Raw genomic sequence first — 27,329 nt, forward strand, 5'->3', positions numbered from 1 at the left:
TTCTCTGCAAACCTTTTTATTTGATATATCCTTTTCATTAGGCTCCACATTATATCATCCTGAAATTATACTTTTTGTTTTGCACTTATAAATATCAGTTGTTAGTGACTGAATGCATGTTCTAAGGCAGGAATATTTGTAATTATTTAGCACAATAATTTATGTCTTATATTCAATGGTATTCTATATTTTTCAAAAAGATTCATACACTGAGAGAGTAGAATCACCTATAACTGTTCAGAGAATAGCTGTAGCATACACATTTGAAAGTGTTAAGAAACTCACTCATTATTCATTGCATACCATAGAAAGCTTATACAAACAAGAATTGAATGTAATTTATGTTAATATATCTAATATTACATAATTTATTTATATTAAATGAATTTGGGAAGTTATTACAAATCCAGCTTAACACCATAGTTTTTTTTTCAAAATTTTGGATATGATTTAATCATTGTAAGATAAACAAGTTATTTTTCATTTCATCATATTTTATACATGTTAATAAGTATTACATAAGTTAAATTTCCTTCCTTTCTTCCTTTCTTTCTCTCTCTTTTTCTTTCTTTCCTTCTCTCTCTTTTTCTCTCTCAAGTTAGTTATAATATGATTTTCTTCTGCAGAATAACATAAGATGAAGAAATTAAATCTATGCTGGAGCTTCAATTCTCAAAACAAACTTTAAGATTTCATGGTTCCCTTTATTTTCTATAAGGTGTACCTTTCTGTTTAAAAAAGGAAAAGGTCATTAAAAGGTCTTCCTTAAAAAATCTTTGAAGTTTGAAAAATCAAACATTTGTTGAAAGGGTAGTAAAAAAATAAAAATTAAAGCACCCAAATTTTGGTTATTCAGCTTCCCTTCATATACACAGATAGTTTTAAATTTTTAAATTATGCTTTTATCATTAACTCAAAATTCCACAAATTTCAATTAGAGAATCAGCTTGAGATAATTTTTAAAGTCCAAATATCATTTTTTCATCCATGTTATACAGAATCTCAATTAGTGAAAACTACAGTCATATGAGAAAAATTAGCTAAATTTTGGTGGCAAAGGAAAATGAAACATAACTGAGATGGAATATAAACAATGCATACAATTGCACATGGTATACTTCATAAAAGACACTTTTACAGTATTTCTGCTATTCATTCCATTCTGTATGTGCCAGATTTGATGAAGGGCCTGGCAACAAGGCCACAGGAGAAGAAGGAAATAAAGTATAAGTAGACCACTATAGATAGCTGAATAAAATCACAAAGAGAAGGAAGACTCTGGGTTGAGGTGGAGATTTCAAACTTAGGCTAACAATAGAACTAAAGGAAGAGGAAAGTTAGAAAATGAAGATGATTTTTTTTTGGTAGTATCTTCTTAGTTGTCAATGGACTTTATTTATTTATCTATTTACTTATATGCAATGCTGAGAATTGAACTCAGTGCCTCACACATGCTAGGCAATTGCTCTACCACTAAGCCACAACCCCAGCCCACTAGAAAATGAAGATGAAATGGAGAGAAAGCTGCCTAGTTAGATAAGTTGTGTTGAAAAGAGAAGTGTAGCCATTCAATATGAGTTTTTAGAAAGGGTACTTAAGAAGTAATAACATGTCCTGCTAGAAATGAATATTGAGGATGTTTTAAATTTGTACTGACATATTAAGTAATTTAGAAGCATGAATACATAAAAAATTACAGGTTTATTCATTGGTTATTATACATTTGAATTATTTCTCCTTTTTTGGCAATCATGAGTAGCTCCATCATGAATATTTGTGTCAACGTTTTTGTGCTTATACATTTTCATTTCTACAAAAATATAGTAATGAATACACCTTTCGGGGAATTTCCAGTCTCACCATAACTCTATGTAACATCCGAAAAAGAGCTGCCAAACTGCTTTCAACAGCATTTTAATTTTTATTAAATCTACAATGTATACAATTTCTAGTGTCCATACAACTTGAGAACACTTGTTAATTTTGTGCTAGTATAAGTCTTATATTGATTTATTTGGGTGATTTTTGTCTTTATTTCAGTTCATTTATGTTTCAACTCTAGTGTTCCTATTTGTCTTATTTTTATAATTTCTATTTATTTATTGATATTAACTATTCAATGAAATGTTACCAACAGAGCATCTTTACTTTGTATGCCTAGTTCCTTTAGTTTTTTTTTTAACATGTTTATAAGGCCTTCTTTGAAATATTTTCCTATTAAATCCAACATCTAGGGCCTCTCATAGGCAACTTCTGTTGCCAGCATATTTTTCTATGTAAGAGTCACACTTCTTTCTTTGCATGTCTTGTAAATTTTTGTAAACACAGGACTATATAGGCAATATAGTAACTTTAGACACTGATTCCCTGCTATGTTCTCCAAGGTTTGCTTATTGTTGTTTGCTTGATTATTGTTTAGTAACCTGGCCAGACAATTTTAGCCTTGTCCACATCCCCCACAGTGTAAAGTCACTACTGTTCTTTCTCAGGAGGTTCATCCTAAGATACACACACAGTCACTCTGGGATGACAGTGGTTTTATCAGGACTCTCTTTGTCCCTTTCCCTGCCTCTCTTTGTATCTCTTGTTTGGTATCACTCTTAATTTCTACTAATCTGAATATTTGCTCTATTTCTTTTGTTAAATACTTGACAGATAAATTCTCCCTCAGTCTAATACAATTAAACTTTGGTCCCTTTACAGGGATGGCTTTTGAGGCTAATCTTTGTTGTTTATTCTACCCCCAGGCATGGATTTTTAGTTTTTTTGCCTTGTGTACTCTAGTAAACTAGCTGGCACATAATTTACTTCTGAAGGAACGATTACCCTCCTCTTAGTTACTTGCCATCAGACAATCCAATTTATGCTCAGAATTATAGGAGAAGACAGCAGCTACCTCTCATTTGCTGGGTGAAGATGGTATTCTCTCATCTTCTTAGCTTGCTCTGCTTTGTGGTACTTCTTCCAAACAAATAAGCAGGGACAGAGGCACCTCCTTCCCAGTACTTGCAGCACATTACTCCTGATTTAGGCTCTTTGTCTGCGTGGAAGAAGTGATACTCTTTCTTTGCAGTCACACATGTCAGTATTTTTGGCTTTGCAAATTGAAATTGGGGCTATGGAATAGTATGAGAAATGAATGCAGCCCCTACTTCCCAAAGAGCCACTCTATTTTTTGAGTGGGATCCAAGGGAAGAGGGATACCCAGGTTTTGTCCTTTTGTGTCTAGAGTAGAGCTCCTAACATGCCGAGGTATGAGACAGGACAGGGAAGGGAACTGGTCATGGTTTGAATGCCACAAACTCCCATTGTGTTATATACTTTCAGATTTCCCTTAGTGGTCCCTTATTCTCATGCCCTTAAAACAATTTCCAGATATTTATTGGTACTTTAACTTTAAAATTTTTACCAGTATAATTTCATTGAAGAGCATTCCATACAAGACTCATACTGTCAATCTCAAAGTTGGGACCAATATGAATGGACTGATATTTCACATAAGAGAGATGCTAGATATTTCTTAGTTTAACAGATCTTTATGGAAAATCTTCATGTGCTGTAGTTATAGTAATGAACCTGACAGGTAAGCTTTCATGGATCTTATTTCTATTGAAAGTATTACTATGAAGACTGACATTCATCAGTCAAAAAACAGATAGATAAAATGAATGATGATAGAGAAAACAATGGTACAAAATAGTATAAGAGAAAGAGAATATGTGAGAAAGAGAATGGATTGAGGCCAAGGGGGAAAATACTTTACTTGGACAATTTGTGTGGTACTAAAACAAACTAGAAGATGAGGTTTCAAGCATGCAAAAAGCCCAGAAACATTATTCAACTAGAGAAAAATGCCAATGTGAAGTTTTGAATACCAACAGCAGAGAATGATTTCATATACACTTAGGTCGTTGGCCCTATTCTGAATGCTTTTTTTCACATTTTAATGGCATTTAAACTTCAAAATAATCTTATAAAACAAGTATGATGTTACCTATAATTTATAAATAATGACAGTGAGGAAAATAGCAGGCAAATATCAGATTTTTCTTGCAGGAAGTTTTAAGCATGGAAGTACTGCCTTCCTTGACGTACACCTATAACAAGGTAGGTTTAAGACTACCTTACCACCAGCCTGGGAGAAAGGAGTGTTGTTAGAGTTTGGGAGTAAAATCATATTGGGTGAATAAATGTCCTAAGTTTCAACCTTCTTTTCAGCTTTGTGGTAAATGAAAATTCAGGGGAAATTTTCACTCTGTTTTGCTCTTGTTATTGCTATACTTTAAAGGTTAATAATCAAGCAAGAGACACTAGAAAAAAGAAAAGGTAGCATGGCAGGACTGAGTGAGGACAATTGAATAAATTTCCCATCATAGAAGGAATTGGTATAGAAAACACAGGGGATGTACCTTGATAGGGTTAGGCTTTGGGGAGTTTTTTGTTTTATTTTTAATAAAACTGATACCCTTTCCCAAGCTTAGAAATTGAGGCATTTCTCAAAATGGAAAGAGAATAAAATTTAAAGCTAAGAAGGACTTTAAAATCAGAAGATAAAAAGATACACATGTACATTTTTCTATCAAATAATGTGCTGCCAAATGTCTATGAATTCTATAATTTCAATTAAGACAAGGTATTATTATTTTCAAAAATATTAAAACCATAGTTATATTTCTAAATGTTTTAAAATAATGTTTCTAGAAATTCTCAAAATTTTTATTGACCTAATTAAGACATTATTATGTGTGTTAGTAGGAAAAGATTCACTTTATTCCCCAATTATTAGGTGAGACAAAATAGATAAATCTTAGAGATAAGCAGATGAAAGTAATGAAAATAATCAAACTAATCATAGCCACATGTGGGTTAGCTTATGTAACTAAAGAGAAAAATGTATGCTATGATAAGATTCAATAATATTTCAATTATAGTAGAACTTATGAAGGGCCAGTTAAGGGCTTGAAATGAATATATCAAGTTCAAAAACAGTTTTTGAAAGTCAGTTGAAGGCACTGACAAGCAATTATATATCTACCCAGAAATCCAAAATTAAATAAAGTTGGCTTAGTTATCCATATAGCAGCTAATTGACCAGATGTATTCCAAAATAAGACAATCTCATGTTTGCATCACATAAGTAAATGAAATTGTTAAACCAATTTCATCTAAATGTAGAGGGAGAATAAAATGAAATTTGCAAACATTAAGGTAAAATTCAGTAGCTGACATGAAGTATTTGTGAAAATGTGAAGAACTCATAGAAAACTAATGAAAATCATTGCCTTAAATGTCCTTCAAAAACTCCTTAAACTATCTACTATCATACAGGAGTTATATCCAGCCAATATATAACACATGAAGCATTACTTACTTCAAAATATAATGAAAAAAGGATGTGATATTCTAAGACATTAGAAAATGAAAGTACTATTTTTTTCATTATCACCTTTGTCCAGTTTTTTTCTGGTTTTCTATATTGATGATGTGAGACTTGAATTGATAAAATACTTCATTACTTATATATTGTAGTGTGCACAAATTTGATCTTTAAAAGCTAATAGGTATTAAATGTTTCCCTGTTTTATTTGTTATATTTCCAATATGTTAAATTTTGTTCTGTTTTATTGTTGTTGTTCTTTGCAAAAATGAAAAGACAAATGAAAAAAATAATTTTTGAACAAGCATGGTTACTATAGGAAAAGATCGACCACAAAAATGAAGTATCCATGGGCTTGGTATGTGTGAGAGAATTGTCAGAAAATGGTGTAGAATATAGGTGACTTAAGTTCAAAAAGGACAGTAGGAAAATAGTAAGTATAACATAATAATAAGTATCTGGTGATAAATAAATGGTTTAAAGATAGCTTTCCTTACTAATGGCAAGATTGTGAGGCTCTTATTCACTTAAGTTTCTTCCCAAATCACAGTTCTAAAATGAGGGAAAGTTTCACCACAGTTACACAGAAAAAGGAATAGCAGATAAACTATTTGATATAGAACTTTCTGTGTCTTATTACATGTATTATAATCTCAATAAAATGGAATACTATTTAGTAATTGAAATAAAAAATACCTGAATATTATTCGACATTATTCACTAAAGCTACACTTAAAATAACCCTGTTCACAAAAGCATAATATTTTCATTGCCCTTTCAAATTATTTTCACTACTTTGTCTGCCACAGGTAATCTAAAAGCTTTAATGTCTTTTTATTTTATGGTTTTATTCTATAATGGTTATTGCTTTTGTTATACACATGTTGTTAATTTACATAATTCTTATTGTGTAGTTACTCTGCCTGAATATGCCCTATGTTCTTTTCAAGATGAAACTGCTTCTCTGAGTAAATATGAACTTTTCTTAGCCCTAAATATTGCTTAGGTACTCTATATATACAATATTCCATCTGTTGTCATTAAGAGTGAACCCCCAGCCAATTCTCAATGGACTCTCAGCATGATCAAGACATAAACCCTGGTTGCATAAACTCCTGGCTTTTATTTTGTTATTCCAAAGGTAATGTAATCTGTATAGACTGCCACATGTGATTTGGTGTCAGCATACACTGACATGGTAAACTGAGCTGAGTAGTTTACACTCTAGGTTTTCAAATAAATTTGAAGACATTAATTGTTCTTCATATTTGTTATGATTTTCCTATTAATATATTTAATCTTGTTTTATTTTTAATCAATTTATTTAGCTTTATTACACAATTAAGTTTACTATATTTTTCCTCTAATTTTTGTTCCATTTTTTTCATGGCAAATATGTACACTTTATTGAATATCAAAATTTAGTTAATAACAAATTATGAAAGGAATTATTTTTGTTAATTCATGTTTTGCAGTAGTAAGTGCAGATAGGCCTATTAAGTCATTTATTCTGCTGAGGTTTTTAATATTTATTTTTTAGTTGTAGTTGGAAACAATATATTTATTTTATTCATTTATTTTTATGTGGTGCTGAGGATCGAACCCAGGGCCTCACACATGCTATACAAGTACTGTACTGCTGAGCCATACCCCAGCCCCTATTCTATTGAATTTTAATTGAAATAATTTTTACTTTTTATTTCCTCATTAAAGTAGAAAATATTCTCTATATGGCATAGTTGAGAAAAATCAAGGTGACAATAAATTGTGGATATATATCATTCCAAGCAATATTTTAAGTATTTCCTGTTTAAGAACCAAGATTCTGGAATATGATTCTTGCAAGATTTTTTAATCTCAAACTTGTTCTTTTCTATTCATAAAATATTTAATCTCTATGGCTCTCAAGTTCATAACCTGTAACATTAAGGTAACCATTGGACTATGTGAGGATGAAATCTATTTTGGAGGAAGTTGTCCAATATTTTTCTACCAAAATGTTAAATAGATAGATAAAGTATAGAAGTATTTAGCACAGAAGTCTAATATGTGAAATTGAAAAGCAGAACCATTCCTTCTGAAATGGGTCAGGGGACTCATGGACTTATTTTCCTTTCCATGTGCTCTACTCCTTTTTCTAAACCAGTAGCCTTGACAAAGTACCTTTTTAGAGATATAGGCATTTGAAGATCAGAACTGAGAGAGAGAGAGAGAATAGATATGTTTGGGGCATTCTGATCTATCAGAAATAGATCATTGAGCTACAAAGTTAATTCTGTCCAATATAGATGTTGGCAGGCTAATGGGGGTGGGAGAGAAGAGTGGGGAGAAATTAAGTATCCTTTCTTTTTTTACATCATAAGGAAATTCAACTTGACAAAATCAGGACACTGAGCCATAGTATTGTCATGTAAGTGATAAATAGCTGAGCATAGGTAATAAGGCTAGAGTGTCTAGGAACTTTAAAGGAGGTCACTTGCCTTTGATGACAAACATGCTAGGCCTTAGATCCTGGCCTCATGACTTCACCTGGTGAAAATCATACAAGTTAGGTGACTTCTCTGAGACAGAACTTGGCTTATTTTGTCATATAACATAGCTTACAAGGTTACTCTGAAAAATTCTGATGATATGTGTAAAACTTTACAGATTTTTAAATTACATGTTCGTGGTATTTGGTATTATTATATTTCAATTTTCAAGTCAGTTGTTCTGTGTCATGTATTGTTGCTATTATTACTAATTAGAACTGGAATTTATTGATTGTGATATGTCTCTTTGGACTTTACATATAATATTAAAGTTTTACTATTTTTCTTACTGGTTTTTAAACACTTTCTTCTGACTGGAACTACATGTGGTGCTTATGATACTTCTTAACATTCTTAATCAATAAATTCTATATAACTTTTATTTGGAAAAGACACAACTTTTCCAGCAGGTCAGGCCCAGCAACCTGCGGAGGGACAGAGCTGCCCCACGCGCCTGCAGGGTAGGCGGACCTGCAACCCACCAGCAGAGCAGGTACAGAGGCCTGCTGAGTGGCAGGCCCGCCCCCTCCCTCCGTGCCTCCAAGTTAGGTGGAACTCTGACCACCAGCACATCAGGCCCAGCGGACTGCTGAGGGGCGGAGCCGCCCCCTCCCCCCGCACCTGCAAGGTAGGCGGACCTTCAACCCACCAGCAGGTCAGGCCCAGCAATCTGCGGAGTGACAGAGCTGCCCCACGCGCCTGCAGGGTAGGCAGACCTGCGACCGACCGGCAGAGCAGACCTAGCGGCCTACCAGTGTGTTAGACAGATCACCCCAATTGGAGGAGGATCATAGCCACTACCTGCCCTGCAAGGGAGTTTTTTTCAACTATACAAGAGCAATATAAATAAATAGAGGGAAAATTTCAAAAACACAGCAGTTTCACCAAGCAGAAAGAAATGCGAGCAGTATGAAAAGACAAGGAAAGAAAGGACCACAAGCAATGCAGATCAACTCAATTCTAGAAGAGGTAATAGCTGCAACAGATGGAATGTCAGACAAAGAATTCAGGATATACATGCTTCAGATGATCTGGAGTCTCAAGGAAGACATGAGACAGCAAAATCAGACAATGAAAGATCACTTTGACAAGGAACTACATAAACAAATCCAGGAAGTAAAAGATCAATTTCACAGGGAGTTAGAGGTAATAAAAAACAAACAAATAGAAATCCTAGAAATGCAGGAAGCAATAAACCAACTTAAAAACTCAATTGAGAATACTACCAGCAGAGTAGATCACTTAGAAGATAGAACATCAGACAATGAAGACAAAGTATTTCAACTTGAAAACAACATAGACAGCTCAGCAAGTCTGCTAAGAAACGATGAGCAGAACATCCAAGAATTATGGGATAATATTAAAAGACCAAACTTAAGAGTCATTGGGATACAGGAAGGCACAGAGCTTCAAACCAAAGGATTAAGCAATCTATTCAGTGAAATAATAAGAGAAAACTTCCCAGACTTGAAGAATGAGACAGAATCCCAAATCCTAGAAGCCCACAGGATGCCGAATGTGCAAAACCATAAGAGATCCACACCTAGACACATTATAATGAAGATGCCCAACATACAGAATAAGGAGAGAATTTTAAAAGCTACAAGAGAAAGGAAGCAGATTACATTTAGGGGTAAACCAGTCAGGATAACAGCTGATCTCTCAACACAGACTCTGAAAGCTAGAAGATCCTGGAATAACATATTTCAAACACTGAAAGAAAATGGGTTCCAACCAAGAATCATGTATCCAGCGAAATTAAGCTTCAGGATGGAAGATGAAATTAAAACCTTCCATGATAAACAAAAGTTAAAAGAATTTGCAGCTAGAAAACCATCTCTTCAAAAAATCCTTGGCAAAACATTACAGGAAGAGGAAATGGAAAATAACAATGAAAACCAACAGTGGGAGGTAGGACAGTAAAGGGGGGAAAATACTCAAAGAGGAAAACAAATCAGGTTTAGTAACTTTAATAAACAAATATGGCTGGAAGAACAAACCATATCTCACTAATAACCCTAAATGTTAATGGCTTAAACTCACCAATTAAGAGACACAGGCTAGTGGAATGGATCACAAAACAAAACCCAACAATATGCTGCCTACAGGAGACGCATTTGATAGGAAAACATATAAACAGCCTGAAGGTGAAAGGTTGGGAAAAATCATATCACTCATATGGACTGCGGAAACAAGCAAGAGTGTCCATACTCATATCAAATAAAATAGATTTCAAGCCAAAGTTAATCAAAAGGGATAAAGAGGGACACTACATACTGCTCAAGGGAACCATATACCAACAAGACATAACAATCATAAATATATATGCCCCAAACAACGGTGCTGCTATGTTCATCAAGCAAACTCTTCTCAAGTTCAAGAGTCTAATAGACCACCATACAATAATCATGGGAGACTTCAACACACCTCTCTCACTACTGGACAGATCTTTCAAACAAAAGTTGAATAAGGAAACTATAGAACTCAATAACATAATTAACAACCTAGATTTCATTGACATATATAGAATATACCACCCAACATCAAGCATTTACACTTTTTTCTCAGCAGCACATGGATCCTTCTCAAAAATAGATCATATATTATGTCACAGGGCAACTCTTAGACAATATAAAGGAGTAGAGATAATACCATGCATCTTGTCTGATCATAATGGAATGAAACTGAAAATCAACGATAAAAGAAGGAAGGAAAAATCATGCATCACTTGGAGAATGAACAATAGGTTACTGAATGATCAATGGGTTTTAGAAGACATCAAGGAGGAAATTAAAAAATTCTTAGAGTTAAATGAAAACACAGACACAACATATCAGAATCTATGGGACACATTGAAAGCAGTTCTAAGAGGAAAATTCATTGCTTGGAGTTCATTCCTTAAAAAAAGAAAAAAAACAACAAATAAATGATCTCATACTTCATCTCAAAATCCTAGAAAAAGAAGAGCAAAACAACAGCAAAAGAAGTAGAAGGCAAGAAATAATTAAAATCAGAGCTGAAATTAATGAAATCGAAACAAAAGAAACAATTGAAAAAATTGACAAAACTAAAAGTTGGTTCTTTGAAAAAATAAATAAATTCGACAGACCCTTAGCCATGCTAACGAAGAGAAGAAGAGAGAGAACTCAAATTACTAGCATATGGGATGAAAGAAGCAATATCACAACAGACACTTCAGAAATACAGAAGATAATCAGAAATTATTTTGAATCCTTATACTCCAATAAAATAGAAGATAGTGAAGGCATCAATAAATTTCGTAAGTCATATAATCTGCCCAGATTGAGTCAGGAGGATATAGACAACCTAAATAGACCAATATCAATTGAGGAAATAGAAGAAACCATCAAAAGATTACCATCTAAGAAAAGCCCAGGACCGGATGGGTATACAGCAGAGTTTTACAAAACCTTTAAAGAGGAACTAATACCAATACTTTTCAAGCTATTTCAGGAAATAGAAAAAGAGGGAGAACTTCCAAATTCATTCTACGAGGCCAACATCACCCTGATTCGGAAACCAGACAAAGACACTTCAAAGAAAGAAAACTACAGACCAATATCTCTAATGAACCTAGATGCAAAAATCCTCAATAAAATTCTGGCGAATCGGATACAAAAACATATCAAAAAAATTGTGCAACATGATCAAGTAGGATTCATCCCTGGTATACAAGGCTGGTTCAATATAAGGAAATCAATAAATGTTATTCACCACATCAATAGACTTAAAAATAAGAACCATATGATCATCTCGATAGATGCGGAAAAAGCATTGGACAAAGTACAGCATCCCTTTATGTTCAAAACTCTAGAAAAACTAGGGATAACAGGAACATACCTCAACATTGTAAAAGCAATCTATGCTAAGCCTCAGGCTAGCATCATTCTGAATGGAGAAAAATTGAAGGCATTCCCTCTAAAATCTGGAACAAGACAGGGATGCCCTCTCTCACCACTTCTGTTCAACATAGTTCTCGAAACACTGGCCAGAGCAATTACACAGACGAAAGAAATTAAAGGCATAAAAATAGGAAAAGAAGAACTTAAATTATCACTATTTGCAGATGATATGATTCTATACCTAGCAGACCCAAAAGGGTCTACAAAGAAGCTATTAGAGCTAATAAATGAATTCAGCAAAGTGGCAGGATATAAGATCAACACGCATAAATCAAAGGCATTCCTGTATATCAGCGACAAATCCTCTGAAACGGAAATGAGGACAACCACTCTGTTCACAATATCCTCAAAAATAATAAAATACTTGGAAGTCAACCTAACAAAAGAGGTGAAAGACTTATTCAATGAAAACTACAGAAAACTAAAGAGAGATATAGAAGAAGACCTTAGAAGATGGAAAAATATACCCTGTTCATGGATAGGCAGAACTAACATCATCAAAATGGCAATATTACCAAAAGTTCTCTATAAGTTCAATGCAATGCCAATCAAAATCCCAACAGCATTTCTTGTAGAAATAGATAAAACAATCATAAAATTCATATGGAAAAATAAAAGACCCAGAATAGCAAAAACAATGCTAAGCAGGAAGTGTGAATCAGGCGGTATAGCGATACCAGACTTCAACCTATACTATAGAGCAATAGTAACAAAAACAGCATGGTACTGGTACCAAAACAGGCAGGTGGACCAATGGTACAGAATAGAGGACACAGAAACCAATCCACAAAACTACAACTATCTTATATTTGATAAAGGGGCTAAAAGCATGCAATGGAGGAAGGATAGCATCTTCAACAAATGGTGCTGGGAAAACTGGAAATCCATATGCAACAAAATGAAATTGAATCCCTTTCTCTCACCATGCACAAAAGTTAACTCAAAATGGATCAAGGAGCTTGCTATTAAATCAGAGACGCGGCATCTGATAGAAGAAAAAGTTGGCTATGATCTACATACTGTGGGGTCGGGCTCCAAATTCCTCAATAGGACACCCATAGCACAAGAGTTAACAACTAGAATCAACAAATGGGACTTACTCAAACTAAAAAGTCTTTTCTCAGCAAAAGAAACAATAAGAGAGGTAAACAGGGAGCCTACATCCTGGGAACAAATCTTTACTCCTCACACTTCAGATAGAGCCCTAATATCCAGAGTATACAAAGAACTCAAAAAATTAGACAATAAGATAACAAATAACCCAATCAACAAATGGGCCAAGGACCTGAACAGACACTTCTCAGAGGAGGACATACAATCAATCAATAAGTACATGAAAAAATGCTCACCATCGCTAGTAGTCAGAGAAATGCAAATCAAAACCACCCTAAGATACCATCTCACTCCAGTAAGATTGGCAGCCATTAGGAAGTCCAACAACAACAAGTGCTGGAGAGGATGTGGGGAAAAGGGTCCACTTGTTCATTGTTGGTGGGACTGCAAATTGGTAAGGCCAATTTGGAAAGCAGTATGGAGATTTCTTGGAAAGCTGGGAATGGAACCACCATTTGATCCAGCTATTCCCCTTCTCGGTCTATTCCCTAAAGACCTAATAAGAGCATGTTACAGGGACACTGATACATCGATGTTCATAGCAGCACAATTCAGGATAGCAAGATTGTGGAACCAACCTAGATGCCCTTCAATAGATGAATGGATAAAAAAAATGTGGCATTTATACACAATGGAGTATTACTCTGCATTAAGAAACGACAAAATCATAGAAGTTGGAGGGAAATGGATGGCATTGGAGCAGATTATGCTAAGTGAAGCTAGCCAATCCTTAAAAAACAAATGCCAAATGACTTCATTGATATAAGGGGATTAACTAAGGACAGGGTAGAGATGAAGAGCTAGAGAAGAAGATTAACAGTAAACAGGGATGAGAGGTGGGAGGGAAAGGGAGAGAGAAGGGAAATTGCATGAAAATGGAAGTTGATCCTCAGGGTTATACAAAATTACATATAAGAAGAAAGGAGAGGTAAGAGAAGAATAATACAAGTGGAAGAAATGATTTACAGTAGAGGGGGTAGACAGAGAAGAGGGGAGGGGAGGGGAGGGGAGGGGAGGGGAGGGGAGGGGAGGGGAGGGGGATAGTAGAGAATAGGATAGACAGCAGAATACATCAGACACTAGAATGGCAATATGTAAATCAATGGAAGTGTAACTGATGTGATACAGCAATCTGTATATGGGGTAAAAATGGGAGGTCATAACCCACTTGAATCAAACTGTGAAATATGATATATTAAGAACTGTGTAATGTTTTGAACTACCAACAATAAAAAAAAGACCCAACTTTGCCTACCCCGTATTTTGACTACTACCAAATACATATACTTTCTTTCAACTATTATTAATCCTATATATCTTTACCTAAATTCAGTAAGATTACTGCTTATGATTTCTGAATCACATAATTTGGCACTCTTAACCTCACAAAAATTAACAATGTTTGAAAGCACATTATATATATATATATATATATATATATATATATATATATATATATATATAATACACACACACACACACACGTATATGACCATAGAGTAAGATTTTAAATGTTTGAGTGATCTCTCTAGATCATGATTGATTTATCTTAAATCATGTAAATAGACAAGTCAATGAAAACCTCATTAAGAAAACACACTCTACTGGCATGTGCTAAATATCTCTGAAGTACTGCTATAGAAACAAACAGTTTTTATGATATATATGATTAAGAAATAAACATTTTAGCCCTATTTGTGTATTTTCTCCATAATTAATAATTTAAGCAGATAAAACATATTATGAATATAGAAATAATGACAATCGATGCTCTGTGTCTGTGAATTTCACAAACTCAGATTCAACCAATCACAGATACAAAAAATTTAGGAAAACGTCTAGGGTTGTAGATCAGTGGAAGAAGAGTGCTTGCTTCACATGCATGAGGAACTGGGTTTGATTCTCAGCACCACATATAAATAAATAAATAAAGTTCCATTAACAACTGAAAAAATATTTTAAAAAAATTTAGAAAAAAAATAATTGTGCCTGTACTGAACATGCACAGTTTTTCTTGCCATTTTGTCTAAACAATGTACTATAATGAATATTTACATAGTATTTATATTTTATTTGGTATTATAAGTAATCTAGAGATGATTTAAAGTAATAGAGATTTCTGATATGTGGATACCAACACACAATGGGGGGAAGAATAGAAGTTTATGAGATTAGAAAAAGAGGAATGAAGAGAAGTGAGGATGGAAATAGAAAAGACAATAGAATGAATCAGACAAAATTTTCTTGTATCCATGTATGAATATATGACCAGTATAACTCCATATCACTTACAACCCCAAGAATGGGATTCTAATTAGAATAAGTTACACTCCATGTGTGTATGTTAAAATATATTCTAGTGTGATGTATTCCTAAAAAGAACAAATGAAATATACACATATTATATATGTGCATATATAAGTTTATATATATATATATGAAAGCTTGGGACCAACCCCCATGGATACTGAGAGACAATTGTATACACAAATTTATCTTGTATTTTAATTGTGTGCCTATATACAATTTGCATATGAGATGATAATACATAGGCAGGTGGCTATGTGTGCATACATGTGAAATAAGCAGTTCTAATTTTAGATTATATTTTGCTATATTTATCATTCAAAACTTGAGTTTATTTAAAAATTGCATAAAAATAAGTTAAAAATCAAAGTATACTGCTTCCTACCTTTGAATAAGATAGTATACTTACTCCTTGGATTGTACAACTTTTATTAGATATTATTATTTCATTTGTCTTGCTGTGATGCCTATTTATTTGTATGTTCAAGACAAAACAAAACAAAACAAGAGTCTCCAGGAATAACTCTCATAGTGAGACACAACTAAGAAAATCCTTGGTCAAAACTGTGGACTATGGCAAGATCTTCTTGTCTTCTGAAAGGTTTGATTCTGTAGGGCTTTAGGAATTAAATAGCTCACAGTGCAACATTAATATTTTTGTTTCAAGAGTGTTTTAAAGTAAAGCAAATGAGAAAATTTTTCTTTATTTAACAAGAATGATTATTATAATTTCAATAGCATTGTTATTGTTGTTAATATATTTCTTGCATGGCAATTGGAATAAATGAATCATGAAACCCTATGGTAGATATTAGTGTTATGTATCATATTTTTTTCTTTTCTCCATGTTAGGTGAATGATAGAATTGAGCTTCTCTGTCATCAATATATGTGATTGTGCAACTTGCTACACCAACAAAATGTGCAAAATGATGTGAGCCATATAAGCAGGCGGTTTTACATGCCAAAATTCACTTTACCAAATGAACAGTAAATTTCTTTCTTTCTTTCTTTCTTTCTTTCTTTCTTTCTTTCTTTCTTTCTTTCTTTCTTTCTTTCTTTCTTTCTTCTCTCTCTCTCTCTCTCTCTCTCTCTCTCTCTCTCTCTCTCTCTCTCTCTCTCTCTCTCTCTCTCCTTCCTTCCTTCCTTCCTTCCTTCCTTCCTTCCTTTCTCTTTCTCTTTCTCTTTCTCTTTCTCTTTCTCTTTCTCTCTCTCTCTCTCTCTCTCTCTCTCTCTCTCTCTCTCTCTCTCTCTCTCTCTCTCTTTTGTTATTGTTGGTTTTGTACTGGGGTGCTGTACTCTGAGCCATATATCCCTGTTACTTTTTATTTTTTTATTTTAAAACATGGCCTTGCTAATTTGCTTAGGGACTTGCTAAATTGCTGAGGCTGACTTCAACTTACAATCCTCCTGTCTCAGCCTCCTAAACTGCTGGGATTATACACATTCACCACCATGGCCAACCTGTTCTTTACTTTTGCAATGGTGATCTGCATTTTCTAGATAGTAGCTGCTCTGACAGCATTAGGTCCACAGTAGAAATATGATGAAAAAAGAAGCATTTCCACAACTCACCCAAAATGGATGTGTAGCACTTGATAAAAATTAAATTTTGTTTTTAATACCTCAGCTTTTGAAATGTTTTTATTATTGCACCATAGCATATCATACCCTAACTGAAATAATAATTAAAGTATTATATTAGTGATCATGGTAGTAAAACAACACTTTAACATAGCCATGAAAACAGTGTTATAATTATATGTAATATTTTTTAAATTTTGAAATTCTAATCTTGTCCCACTATGTGTTAATTTCTTTACATCTCTTATCCTGTTTAGTCATCACAACAACTATTCAAAACTTGTAACACTTCACTCCTATTTTTATGATAGAGGAAAGAGAGGTTTACAGAGTATAAGAATCTTATATCATACAACAAATGAGTAGTCACAGATCTCCAATACAGATTTTTTATTACAAAGCTCATATTCCTAAATGTTAAGTGATAAATCCTATCTTTTACTATGTTGAAAAGGAGCTAATAAAATAAGCTAAGTGAACATTAACTGGTCAGTAACTAAAGTATCACATTTCCGACATGTTCCTAGAAACTACATGCTTGAAAAGTGAGGAAGTGGTAGATGATGCCTAATACCTATAGACTAAGACATTCATTCTGAAAGTGAGAAAACCGAAAATCTTGGGACGATGTGTTAAGGAAATTGGATTGCAAGATGTATGAATGCACCAGCACTAAATGGACGAGAACTACTTCTTGAGGAGCCACTTTCCCAAGGTACTCTATATCAGAGGTTGATAATATGATGGGAATACAATTACATGCGATAGGAGTTTAGGGATGTTGAGGGTCTCACGGCAACAAAAGAAAAATAATAAGCTCCATGTAGAAGCTTCACGACACTGCTATTAAGAATCTGACCTCCTAAAATTGGGAGTTCATAACCCACTTCAATCTAATGTATGAAATATGATATGTCATGAGCTTTGTAATGTTGTGAACAACCAATAAAAAAAAGAAAAAAAAAAAACAATACAGCTATTATTACTATGTACATTAAAAAAAAAAAAAAGAATCTGACCTCAATGTTGTGTACATCTACTAGACTGGGATCCTAATTAGGATGAGATATATTCCATATTTGTATAAATATGTCAAAATGGACTCTACTGTAATGTATAACTAAAAAGAACAAATAAAAATTAAAAAATAAAAACATCTTAAAATTTAAAAAAAGGAATCACATGACACAAAGTACACCCAATAACTTCAGAAAGGGTTTGCTCTATGTTAAGTGTGATAATGTGAAGATAATTTGTCTTTTTTTTTAAATACATTTTGAGTTTGGTAACAAAGTTTAAAATAAGCTTTTAGTTATTCTTAGCTGTTTTGTGTTTATCTAAATAGATAACTAAGACTAAGTAATTATTAAAATAATGGGTTTAGAGTAAAATATCTTCATGTTCTGTTTAAATCTGTAATATAAAATATTAGTTTCTTTTTAGAAAATTTCTAAAAATATGGATGATGAATTTTGGAACCATATCTGTGTGTAGATATTTTAGCTAGTAGGTTTGATAGGAAAATATATTCCCTGATACATATTCTATAATGAAATCTCAGAAACTGAGACAATCAAAACTTTGTGTTTGGGTTCTTTGATAGACACATCTTAAGATGTGAACATATGTTTATTTTTTTCCCAGAAAGTTTCAGATCATCACCAATTCTAAGGTACAATGAAGTTGTCTTTCTTTTCATATATTGATTTGTTAAAAAAAACTAAAATTTAGATATGATGTATAGGTCTCAGGATAGTTAACAAATAAACTTAAAAATTTTTATTTTTTTAGTTCAAAGCACAGAATTGTAATAAACAAAAAATACAAGTATGAAACATTTTCCCAAACATTTTTGCTCAATATATTTAACAACTAGAGAGTTATCAAGTGTGAGTTTATTCCAAACAAAATAAGGATTAGGGAACCACACTGTTAAATAGTCAAGTGTTTATTTGAAGATGATTTCCTTGAATTTGTTTTAAATAGGGAAGAATTATACTTAAATTATTACTCCTTTCTTTTTATAAAGCTCCCCATTTTCTGTTTCTATCCATAATATGAAATATTATCATATTAAAGGAAACAGTATGTAACATTACACAAAGCTTTAGAGTTAAAAATTAAAGCTAAACATTTTTATTACTCCTTTTATGGCCAAAGATATTTGTTGTCATTGTTTATAATAGAATTCACTCAGCCTCATCAGTCTTAGGTGGCTGAAGATTTACTACTTAGTAGTTTTCATTTTATTTTTTTGTTTTTTTTTTTTAGCATTAGAGGTGGGTGTCAACTCAATGACATTGAATGGGACCACCTGCTTCCCAAGCCAAACTTTATAGTTTATATTTAAATTCATGTTGATATTTTTATGAACTAGTAATAGATCTTAAATTTATCAAAGGCTGCTGATTTCCTGAATCCACATGAAGCTTCACTCCAGTGAGTAGTTACTGGGAAGGTCAGGGTCATTTAACACACAGCTTGGAGATACAGGTGCAAGTTCATGTTCATTTCTACTCTGGCAAACTGACTCTTAGAGCAACAGCATTCCAATGGTTCTGAACAGGATAAGAGCAACCTGGAACAACAATTCTTTTTTCCTGGTCCTAAAAAAAAAAAAAAAAAAAAAAAATTGTTTTTTCTCCATTGAGTGTTTTGTGAAATTTTATCTAAAATATTACATAGTCATTAACTTTCACCTCAATTCTATTTCTACCACATTTAGAATTTTGCAAATCTCCATTCAGATAGCAATTCATACTTTTTAGTTCCACACTTTGAGCACTGTGGATCTACCCAAATTAACCATAAACACAATTTTAAGTTGCTGGAAGATGACCCAACTCTGAACATAATATCATATCATAAACCCACTGAGTTAGCATAAATTATTTCGCAGCAATAGCTGGCCAAGAAATGAAAGTACTAAGCTAAAATTCTACAAGTATATGAACAGCTAATTGGATCAGTGCCTAATTTAATCTAACACACAAAACACATTGTATGGATTATTTCATTACAATTTATATTTACTGATTTCTATAAGAATGTCAGCAAAACTTCTAAAAGTGTAACAACTTATTTCAATTTAGCAGTCCATTAAAATGTCCTGTGCCTGGATTTACTCTCCAAAAGTTTTCTATTCTTAAACAGTGTGTAATTAGAATATACGTATTTAACCTTGATCTCATGACTTTCCTTGCTTTCTATGTATCACACAATCTGTCTTATAAGTTGCTAACTATACTAAACTTGAGTATTATCAACATTTAGCCTATTGAACACCTCTAATAATTTCTGATATGTGCCACAAATCAATAAGTTTCAAACACTTTAGTCATACTTCATAAAGCTATAATATGTTAATCTATTCAGTTTATTTTTGAGCACATGTACTGACATTTTTAATAACTTAAAAAGACAGGCATTTTCATCTTAAAGCCTTTATTCATTATTTTATTTCCAATGCATCTCTTATACTTTTTCAATATACTTATGTATTTTAAAATACTTTTTTCTTTGTAAGCATGCCAGAATGCATTGCTAAACAAAACAAACAAAAAGAATAATGGAATACTATGTAAGTCATAACATTCTGTAGCACTTATTTCTTTTTAAAAAATTCTCTCCATAGGCTTCTCCATGAAATTTTACTAAATGCAAAAATATTTATTTTCATGTTCAGTTGGGAAAGATGCTCAACTGAACGTGCTCAAGTGATACAACAATATCAAAATTAAAATCTATTCACTACTTTACATTTTATGCAGTACTTTCAAATGGATGAAGTCATTAAAATAGTCAAGTGTACTATTTTAAAGAGCAATATTAAGGCAAACATGATTTGCCCCAAATGGTGTAGTTAGAAAGTGTCAACAGACTCTACTTCTGTAACTTATCAAACCATATGAATTCCCTAGTATGCTGACAACAATTTCCTTTTTTATACTTAAGAAGTCATCATTTAAAATATGATTTTGTCATTTCTTAGTGCTGCATAATACTCCATTGTATATAGATGCCACATTTTTTTATCCATTCATCTATTGAAGGGCATCTAGGTTGGTTCCACAGTCTAGCTATTGTGAATTGTGCCGCTATAATCATTGATGTGGCTGTATCCCTATAGTTCGCTCTTTTAAGGTCCTCAGGGAATAGTCCGAGAAGGGCTATAGCTGGGTCAAATGGTGGATCCATTCCCAGCTTTCCCAGGAATCTCCATACTGCTTTCCAAATTGGCCTCACCATTTTGCAGTCCCACCAGCAGTGTACAAGTGTACCCTTTTCCCCACATCCTCGCCAACACTTATTGTTCTTTGACTTCATAATGGCTGCCAATCTTACTGGAGTGAGATGGTATCTTAAGCAGATTATGCTAAGTGAAGCTAGCCAAGCCCTAAAAAACAAATGCCAAATGTCTCCTTTGATATAAAGAGAGCAACTAAGAACAAAACAGGAAGGAAGAGCATGAGGAAAAGACTAACTGTAAACAAAGACGAATGGGGGGAGAGAAAGGGAGAGAGAAGGGAAAGGATATGCAAATGGTAGGAGACCTTCAATGATACACAAAAGTATAAGAGGTTATGATGGGCAAGGGGGAGGGGGAAAAAGGGAGAGAATTGAACAACAGCAGAGGAGGCAGAGAGGGAAGGTGGGAGGGGAGGGGAGGGGGGATAGTAGGGGTTAGGAAAGGTAGCAGATTAAGACAGTCACTAATATGCCATTATGTAAAAATGTGAGTATGTAACAGATGTGATTCTGCAATCTGTATTTGGGGTAGAAATGGGAGTTCAAAACCCAATAGAGTAAAATGTATGAAAGATGATTTACCAAGAGCTCTGTAATGTTTGGAACAATCAATTAAAAAATAAATAAATAAATAAATAAAAATATAATATGAACTTCACTATGATATTGTGATTTCCTAAATCACGTTAACATTGTGCATTGATAACCTGAAAAGGGACAGAGATAATATGGGCCCTGTGACTTCTCTTTCAGGAATGAAAAAGTGAAAATTATACCATATTTACTCAATGTTCATTATGTACCAATTGATGAGACAAAAGCTATCAAACTGTCTAGTAGGGCTTCAGTTGTGTTAATTCTAATTCATTCTAATTCATCCATAATACAGAAGAAAAATAAATACATTTATTTAGCTCATCAACTACTTCCAATTTTTATCCTGTTATTTTAGATGTTGGTTTGTTTGTTTTTTTTTTCTTTTTTTACTGCATGTCCCACTAAAATATTTACTTAGTAGGGATATTATAGGGGATGGGTAGAAGAAGTTCAACACATATTTGTCAGGTGAGTTAAATAAAAAGACATTTCATGGATCATGGAGTAATCATGTTTGTAGTGATTCTACATATGTTGATAATCAATAGCAATGGTTTGAAAATACTAGATTGGGATATTCTTTGAAGCTATATATCCTTCAGATGATCTTTTAAAGGTAGGCTAGAATATCAGAAAAGACCCTTGATTTTTCTGAGTCCAAATTGGTAATTTAAGAATATCTATTCCTTTATTCTTGTCTTTCATCTTTCAGCAGTGGTTTTTTTTGTGTGTGTGTGTTGGGGGGGCGGGGGCGGGACATAGTATGTACAGTTAAAACATATTGTACAAATAAAAAGACTTGAAAGAATAAAAAGGAATATGTTTTAACCAAGTTAAAATACTTAAAGCACTTCATGTCTTCATATGTCTCCATAAAATGCAGAGAATATTGATGCTAAGTATAAATAATTATGTTATAACAAATACTTAACAATTTCTAGTTTTCTAAAATTATCTAGCTGAAAAGTAACTGTGTTACAACATACATGAAAGCAATTATGATTCTAGTTCATATTTTTGTAAGATCAAATTTTGGAAAGTTAAGTAAAATATATACATATATATATATACATACATATATATGTATATATTTTTTTCTATTTCTGAAAACGGTTCTGGTAAAGCAACTCTGAATCAGAGATGTTAAAATATGTTTACTCCTTATGTTGATAACATCTAATTAATATCAGATTTATGAAAAGCAATGTCTTAGAGCTAATTAGAATGTAAATATGCTGGAGTTCTTTTCACTGCTTTTATTGTTATGTGATTAGTGAATATCTGCTTTTTGCCTAAAACATTCACTGCAAAATAAGTTTAAATAATTCATATTTGAGAACCAGGTTGTAGCATCAGCTTCAGAAACCTTCCACATCTCCAGATGACTTTATAAGATCCACAGCTTCCAAAAAAAAAAAAAAATATATATATATATATATATATGTGTATATATATATATATATATATATATATATATATATATATATCAGTCAAATATTCAGGTTGAAAGTGAACGCACCTAAATCCATATGAACAAATGTAGCAGAGAACAACTACAGTCAGGGCTCAGACATGTGAGCATCACTGTTTAGATTTAATGGATTTTTAATGGCTTTTCCCTATCTTCATGGATGGAATTTTCATGCCTTTCCTCACATGGCTCCTGCCTTCATTGTGCTTCTTGCAGACCTTACTTCATATGTATCCTTTGAATTTTCTCCCTCATATAAGTGAAGGACAAATGAAAACACTGTCAGTCAATATTTTTACCTACAGTGTCAGAGTGTTATCTGTTTTGTAATTTCAGATCCTCTTCCGGGCATACAGGTGGGAATTCCACTTGCACTTATTAGCCCATGGCTACATCAAAGAACTCTGGCTGCCAAGAGCATGGTCAGTTGTCTCTCATGTGTTTCACAGATCTCCAGGAAATATTTCCCTGTTTAAATTTATTCTGGTCTGGCTTAGCACCTTTCTAACTGTGCCAAACTTACCTCAAATAACTATCTCTGTGCCAAAATTACTCAACTCATGCACAAACAGAATTCACTGTTTATTTCCTAAAATACTAAAAAAGAAGGATATTGAAGAAAACTACCTGAATGTTTGGAAAGCAAGATAAAGAAAACAAAAATAATAATGCATCATTGCTTAAGAATCAGTAGCTCTAATTTTGCACAAAATTTGCACAGAAGTTCTCTTCTTAATTAGCACCATAACTGCTTTTTTTTTTTTTTTTTTTGGTTTTGTTTTTTTTCTTTTTTGGAACTCTACCGTGAATTATATTCCAAGCCTTTTTCATTTTTGTTTTGACACAGGATCTCGCTAAGTTATTGAGGGTCTTACTAAGTTGCAGAGACTGGTCTCAATTTTAAAATATTCCTGCTTGGGTCTTTTGAGCTGCTGGGATTACAGGTGTGCTTCACTGTGAACAGTTCCTTACCTGGTTTCTTACAGAAGTCTTCCTCATGCATGAAAACCCAGTCAGAGAAAGAAAAATCATTTCATGTTATAATAATCTTTGCCCAGGGACTTGAAATACTTTTGTATATTAGGCAGATTCATTTTCTCAATTTGACTCAAATGCTTCAGAAATGAAAATAAGATTGTTCTTTTTGGCAATCACAGAGTCTAGTAGAGCATATTCTCCAAACAATGGAATCACTAAAGAATACTACCTTTGTTGAAACATAATTTTTGTCCTTACTCCACTGAGTCATTAAAATTTTAAAGAGATTAAATTATAATACCACTAAAAAAGGAAGGCTAAAAGATCTTTATAATTAAAACAAATAAAAATGATGACATAAGCTCTCATTGTCAAGTCTTCCTAGAATGAAGGTATTTCAGTGACTTTTCATCTCCCTCAAGATGTTTACCAAATGGAAATGTTGACTTAAAACACATTTTCTCTTTTTTTTTGGTGTTAAGTTCATTCCTATAGCCAATTATTTCTTAACATGAGGTAAAACTCTGTTCAAGCTCAATCAGAGACACTTCAGAGCCAGAAATAGTCATGGACTTATTAGTTAAATTATAATCCCACAGATACATCAGGAAAGCAGTGCTACCAGGAGGAAATAGGTGCATTTACAAAAGACACGTTTTCAAGAGGGTTGTGGATGTTTTGTTTCATAGGAATAAAAGCAATCCTATGATTTGCTTTGGGTTTTCTAAGGTAAACCCTTCTCCTGACTCCATCCTTTGTACACTATGCTAAGTGGATTTATTCTGTGATAACAGAGTTGAAAACAAAGAAAGTACTGAAATAGGAGGCTTTTACAAAGCAGCAACTGAGATCCACCTTTTTGTTCTGAGCTTCAAGACTATTGAATACATGCACAGAAGTGCTTTGTTTTCAACCTACTTGAGACGGAGTAGCCTACCGATTTTTTCTCAAATTCTGTGCTTATGAAGAGAAAAGGACAGAGTTCCGTAACTATTCCAAGATGAAAGCAAATATTATATCAGAAAAAGCATAAAAATTATAATGACTGAAAGTCACAAAAAGAACAGCAAAAAATGGGGGTACTTTTTGACTTTTTATTCAAAGTATAATGTTTTAGGGTGATGGAATTAGATTCATTATATTTATATTAAAATGTAGTCTTCTATATAATTAAACATTCATTCAAGTCCTAAATATTTCTATTAATTGAACATATCTGAAGAATTCATTTGACAAAATTCACCTTGCTCATCACATAACAAGACTGGCCATTATGAGAGGAAATTAATTGTCTTCTTAAGTAATTTCTAAAGAAATGCTTTCAGCTAGGTACAAAGCTAAGTGCATAGGTAAAGAATAATGCATCTCTAGGTACTAGTGTACTAACATATTATGTGAAGTACTTAGATCTGGGTGCTAAAGTTTATGGGGAAATAAAAAGAAGAAGACCTTCTTCAAGAATGGTGGAATAAGAGAGAGAGGCTAGGCCACAGTCTGAGCTCAACTTCACTGGGGAAAAAAGGGCTGGAGAGCTAAGTTCTTAAGTGGGGAAGGATTGCAGTTGGGGAGGTATCAGGAGACACCTCTGTTTACCAACAAGCCTTTCAGAAAAGTGACAAAAAGTCTTTTTTAAAAGATTTGCATCTCAAAGAGCAGAGAAAGGATTTATAATGACATCTTTTCTAAAGTAAAAGCTCTTCGAAAGGGAAGTCAGGGGTCTAGAGTTAGAAAGAAATCTGTGATACATTTATTCAAGCTGAGAGAAGTATAAAGGCGTCTTGGTCAGTGGAGAAAAAATAAAAGTGGTCTTTATAAACTTAATTCAAATGGCAAGTACAAATTAGGTAGATGGGCTTAACTAAGGTTTGCTTGTATTTTCAAACCATTTTATTTCTGCCAGCAGTGGAGATCTGAAAATGCTGTTTTCCTTGTCATAGGAGTGGATATCAAAACGAGCAAATATTTACATTGCATAGATCACAGTAACAAACATAAAGACTTCACAGAATTCATTTTGGGATATTTTAGTACTTGAGTTCACTATGCCTTTTCAGACTGGAACTATAAGATGGATAGGTAGTCATGAGCAGGTGGGCAGCAGAGGACCATGAAGGGATTTGCTAACTTAGAGGACATCAGACATGTATATCAAAGAGAGTCCATAGGTCACAGGACTGGAAATCACAGGGAACTTTATCAAAGCATACAAGCATCTGGAAAATGGTAGCTGGTATGCCAAAGGTCCTAGTCCATGTCACATCAACCCTTTGTAATTAGATCATCAGAACCCTCACAAAGAAAATCTGCTGAGGGATATACAAAGGGTATTAAACCACTTAAGGACAGATGAGAAACATGGCAGAAACAAAGGAAGTCAAATCTGTAAAAACTCCCAACTCTACAAGACCTACCTTCTCCCCAGAGAGGATCTTCTTAATGCTTCTACTGGGCATCTAAAGTCTCACATTTTCTAATAAATTTCTGTCTGTACAATGCATGACTCTTGAAATTTCTTCTGTGGGATCTCAAGAACTGGTTGCTATAGAACCCCTCAGTCACTCACTTCTGCAGACAGGTCACCTCTGCATCAGGACTACAAAACTCATTGAAGAGTTTGTAATATTCGTATTTTACATTTAAAACCTAGTCTTATTTTTTGATGGAAAAAAAGATGCTGAAATACATTTATTATGGTCCTGTGGATATATAGCATCACAGGAGGAAATATTTTAGGTAAGAGTCTTCATAGAAAATATTTAGTTATTGAGCAAGTTAGAGAGAATGACAACATTATCGAAGTATTATTAAACAAAATGTGCACTCAGAACATATATAGTTTCTTTTTGGGAGAAATGCTGTCCCACATTATAGGACATCTATCTCATAAATGAAGTACAAAAATGAGCAGATACTCTCAAACAAGAAAAACACTAAGTCTTTAGAACTGTATTAGTGAAATTGCACTCTGAGAGCTCCTCTATGATCACTGAAAGAGTTGAAAGAATGAAAATGATGTTGTTTTTTGTAACTGCCCTAATATCATCAGAATGACTCTCATTGTTTTTCAGAATAAAATAATTGAAGCAATTTATCCTCAAGACAAGTGCTATATAACTCCATCTATTACTGCTGTTCTGAGTATAGTCAAAAGTGTTATGGTACAGTTTGGATGCAACAGACCAAATGTATAAGAAGTGTTGC

Source organism: Urocitellus parryii, chromosome 1 (genome assembly GCF_045843805.1).
Source record: "Urocitellus parryii isolate mUroPar1 chromosome 1, mUroPar1.hap1, whole genome shotgun sequence".
NCBI lineage: Eukaryota > Metazoa > Chordata > Mammalia > Rodentia > Sciuridae > Urocitellus > Urocitellus parryii.